Genomic DNA, 5,253 nt, shown 5'->3' with positions numbered 1-5,253 from the left:
CAGAAGCCTGATAGCTGTGCCAGGCACAGAAGATGGTTTGTTTCCCTACATATATGAAGCTCGAAGGAAGAGCACCCAAAGCCAGGGCAGCTGTCCGTGGCATCCATCAGCACGGGGGACCTTCTCATCTCCCTGCTCATCACCGTCATCTTGCCAGGCATGTTGATGCCCACGGAGCCCAGGGAGCACAGTTTCCCTGCAGCGGGGTATTACAGACCTTGCTGTCATCATCCCCAGATCTGCACTGCCCCCAGGTTTGAATGGGGGGTATTTCCACAGTGTGCGACAGGTGGAAACCACTGCATGCAAACTCCCCAGCAAGCTTGAAGCTGCCACCTTCTGCACACAGAGGAAATGACCAGGAATGCAGGAGACCTCAGCAGGGAATGAAACCTGTGTGGTTCAGTGTAGTGCTAATGCCAGCCTATACACAGGGTTGTTTGAGATTAGGGAAGTTCAGTCATTCATGTTCATTTTCCTGTGTTTATATAGCTTTAGGCTGAAGAAACTTAATCTAGCAATATATAACTATAAGTGTCTAGATACATATACTTAGCAGTATACCATACGATGATGGACTTTAGCATAAAGCCTGCTGTGTCCCATACTATTCAGGAAAAGATTCATCTGTAACCACTGCAAAACTCCAAGTAAGAATTACTTTAAAAAGACAGGATTTTGGGCTGGGGATTTAGCTCAGTTGTTCTGCTGCCTGCCTTGAAAGCGCAAGATCCCGAGTTCTATCCCTGGTACCAAAAAAAAAAAAAAAAGACAAGATTTTTCTCCCATTTATCCTGGAAGTATGAAATCCAAATCTGAGATATTTCCTCTACTTCCTAAAATACCCAGGGACCCAGACTCCTCCTATTTTGCCACTTTATCAACTATGGCCCTTAATCCCAAAGCTACTACATGGTCCATTGTAGCTGTTCCAGGTCCAGTCATTGCATCATGAGCTCATTCCAGACAGCAGGAATAAGAAACAGAAGAATAAGGACATGCCCTGGCATTTTACATAGAAGTTGCACGCTATTCTTATTTACTCCCATGAGTCAGAATTCAATAATATAGTCTCACAGAGCTGCAAGGGACACTGGAGTCTTTACTCTGCATGGCCATACAGGCCAGGCTAAAAGGAGGCAGTTCTGTTACTGAAGGAAAACAGAAGGGGACAGCTAGCAGGCTCAGCCTCCCTGACCTATTTTGGAATTACTGAGCCTCTCAAGAGGTGTGGGGAAGCCCAGTCCAGCCTTTACAAACTCTAGTAAGGTTTGAACTGTGTCTCCAAGAGTCCCTCTGCATCCTCTGGGGCCACCTGCCCACACAGGCAGTCACTGAAATGGCATGGCTGTGCATTTCCAGGAGAGTGGGGAGTGGCACTGTGGTGGTGCACACTGACCTCTCACAGCCCCGCCTCACTGTTAGAGGCACACTGGTGGCCTGAGGCCCACTGGGCTGAGTAAAGGAGCAGAAAGGGCAGGAGTTGGTGGTCCCTATTCTGAGCAGTGGCATCACAGCAATCTTGATGTTTTGGAAGATTTGCTTTTCTCCGGTTTACTTTCCCTAACACGACTGCAGGTGCTTACTGTGAAGACCTGGTTTCCTTCTATCTACACGGATTGAACAGATGGGACAATGGCATGTCCTCACTCCCAAGCACTTGTAAAGGACTTTCTCATTTGGTGAAGCCATGGGCCATGACCCTGGGCTGGCCAACAATACAACAATTCCCAACTTCCCATGACTCTGGTCTTCGATCAGGACGTGCATGTTACGTATGGGTGGGACTCATCTTTCTAGAATTAACAGGGAAGACCTGGAATTGCACAGGGGACTGAAAAGGACACCATTGCATAAATGAAGAAATAGATCAAACTTCTGAGTGTGCAGGACTTTATCTTTTTAAAAAAAATTTTTAGCATCTGTAGAATTTATTCAGCATAACTACAAAGGCATCGTCTTCATGATGTCAAACACAGACACAAACACAGATATAGCACAATATCCATATTTAGCCCAAGTGCATTCCTTCTGAGGCTCATTATATATCCCTTCATATGCCACTGCTCATTATTTAAATAATGGATATTTTCAATGCCAATTACTTTGTTGATTTTCTCAATGTCTTCTGAAAACATCTTCCTGACTCCAACACGAAGAGCATGCTGTTTTCCTTCTTCCATGATCACAACAATTGTATCTACTATAGTGGGATAAAGCTTAGCTCCTGGAGAAGTTAAGCTGGACACATAATATTTGCTCCACTGAGTATAAATTTGATGGCTCCTTTATCAACCTGCTGGTGTTGCAGGATAAAAGGATATTTGGTGAAGTAATCTTAGAGTTGGATAAAAAGGTTCTTCTCTTTGTCTAAAAAATAGTAATTCTTCATTTACTGTAAGGATTTCTATGACATCGGACTTTTTGACAGTATCTTTCTTAGGCATTATTTGATTAAGTCATGGTTCAGTACCTGGAAATTGCTCTATCAATTGATTCTTAATACCTTTAACAACTGAGGTTTTCAACTAGATGCAGTTGGACACATTTTCTTTTTCATCAAATTTCTTGAACATGATCAAAGGTCAAGGGGGCGACAATAGGGAAGGGCCCAGAATGGGAAACAAATTGAATTAGCAAACTTCCAGCAGATCCCCTTACACAAGAAAGAGCAGCACTGACAGTCAGAGCTGTGGTCATTATCTGGAAGGTAGGACTTTATCTTCACACAGAGATTCCAGAGCACAGAGTCTCCAAGCCACACTCTGTGGCTGAACCCTTTTATTTGTACTTAGTTCCCATGGGGAGCCACAGCAGGCTCCCAGCTCACAGTTTGTAGGTAGGTAAGAGGAACTTTATCTCTTGCTGCTTCCTTCTCACTGCCTGATCACTAAAAGTGTGGACTAGACCTTATGGGGGCGGGGATTGTGGGAGGATCTTGTAAGGTGGCGGCCCCAAAACCATGGTGGTCATATCCATCCCTGGTGGCAGGGTGTTCTAGATGTTTCCTGGGTGCACCTATTCAGTCTCCTTGGACAGTAAGAAAATAGGGGACCAGAGGAAATAGGAGTCCAGAGCTCAACATCCACGGGCTGTTGGTTCCTGGACACCCTTAGATGCCAAAATCTACGGATGCTCAAAACCCTTATATAAAATGGTGTAGTATTTGCACGTGGCCTAAGCACATCTTCTCACATACTTTAAGACATCTCTAGATTACTTGTAGTGCCTAATACAATGGAAATGCTATATAAATATTTGTTGTATTATTTAAGACAGTGGTGATGAACCTAAGGCACATATGCTGCAGCAGGCTATTTGTTACTGAAAACTGTAAAAGGTTTGCCATCACTGATTTGGGAAATGACCACAAGAATAAAAGTTTGCTCCCATTCAGTATCATTGCAATTTTTTCTCTGAATATTTTTGATCTTCTGTTTGTTGATTCCACAGATATAAACACAATGATACAGGGAACTAACTGCATTAATTTTCATCTAGAGATCCTTTTTCTTCTCTGTAATTTTTACCAGGAAAGAAGAAATACCCTATTTATTCCTTGAAGCCTACATTTCTTCAGAGATGTAAACTCTCTGTCTTCGAGGGCACACTTGTTATGTTGCTACATGCCTACGCATGACATGCTTACAATGGACATGACTCCATTTCCTTCATTTCCCAGGCCTCTATGCTGAGTTCCTGAAAACTGTATCCATTAACTTTTATTTCAGTCCCTGCCTCTAGAATCATGTCTCATTAAGGTTCATATTTTTTGAGCCCCAAATCATTTTCATTATTTAGTACGTGCTCAAACAAAGAATTGTGACTGATCTGGAAAATCTGGGACATGTGGTTAACAAATTCCTTGGGTCCAGATAGCCAAGGTCTTGCTTTGAGGTGCTTTCCCCTAAAATAGCACTAACATTTGTATACTTTCTATGTTCCAGATCCTGGGCTAAGTGAGTTAAAGGAACTTGATCCTCTCAAAAGCAATTTGGCAGAAATGCTGGCCTTGGTTTGGAAGAGCAAAGTGAAGTTACTACTAGGTGCATGCCATGGTCCTTCCCTCCCTCCACCATTAAGGTAGGAGTAGCCTTTCCATCCTCTCTTGCATCTGAGGGTAACCACATGACAGACTCTGACTGATGAGATAAGCTGGTATCTCCTCTCTAGAGAATATACAGAAGGCTCACAGCAGAAGGCTTCTTCCTGCTGCAATTCAGATGCAAAGTTAGGGCGCAACACTGCCCAGTGGTAAGCTCCCATCCAGGTGTACGCAAGGTGGTAAGCTGGTGTCCAGGTGTGCCCACAGTGACAATACTGGCATTCAGGTGTACCTAGAGTGGTCAGCTGGTGTCTAGGTGTGTCCACAGCAGTCAGCTAGCATCCGGGTGTGCACACAGTGGTCAGCTGGCTTTCATGGTCTCCAGGTAAATGTCTATTTTCTAAGGAGAGGAGCCAATTTGGGGTTTCCTTGAAACAGTGCTTTTTACCTTTCCAAAAACCCCTCCAGGTCCAGGAGCAAGTGGAACCCCACTCAGATGATCAATCTGTGCTTGAGGTCAGCCGCTGTGCACATCTGCTGGCCCTCATCTGTCTGTCTGGACCACGAGATAGGGCTTCCGGGAGCTGACTCATTAGGAGGTTGGTGAGGCACCTGTTCACAACAGGGCTGGCATCCTGTCTATGTAGAGGCTCAGGAGAAATATGCTTCAGAGAAAATGTTCTTCTCCTATAGAATCGGCTACATTTTAACTTCATGAACACTAGGACTTAGGTCATAGGTTGTTGACGGGGCTTAGGACACACTACCCCCAAAACACGTCCCTTGGCACTTGGGAAGATAGCAGTAATGGGAAGGTCTCTCTCAGCTTTTCCTCATCCATCCTTCCCTGAGTCAGGCCTAGACCCCAGGAAGGGCACTCTCCCCTGAAGTAGGCCAGGAGACCCTCATTTGAGATGAGGAAGGAGAGGAACATTCTTGTATCTGAAGAGACACGGAGACAAGATAAGACTCTGAGCAAACAGGCCTTGCTAGACCCTCCTTTCTCTCCCCTCCTTCTCCCACATGATCACATCATGCCACCTCTGTTCCCCCATGCCTCGTTATACCTGAGCATAAAAATACACAGGTTACCCATCTCTTTGAATTTCCATTTCTGAAGGCTCCATATCACATGAACCTACATTAAGTAAATTTGCATGAAATTCTTTTCTTATTGTGCCTTCAGTCATAGGTGCCTCAGCCATAAA

The 5,253-nt window shown here is 44.5% G+C and overlaps 1 pseudogene; it reads right to left on the bottom strand.

Moving 5' to 3' along the window:
* Nucleotides 1-1,961: 1,961 nt before the first annotated feature.
* Nucleotides 1,962-2,576, bottom strand: LOC101708572 (malignant T-cell-amplified sequence 1-like; annotated as a pseudogene).
* Nucleotides 2,577-5,253: the final 2,677 nt, after the last annotated feature.

The sequence above is a fragment of the Heterocephalus glaber genome, unplaced genomic scaffold (assembly GCF_053883595.1).
Source record: "Heterocephalus glaber isolate CG9 unplaced genomic scaffold, H.glaber_assembly_v1.0 deba00001472, whole genome shotgun sequence".
Lineage (NCBI taxonomy): Eukaryota > Metazoa > Chordata > Mammalia > Rodentia > Bathyergidae > Heterocephalus > Heterocephalus glaber.
The sequence above is the reverse complement of the archived record's forward strand: the minus strand, read 5'-3'. Positions and strand labels throughout refer to the sequence as shown.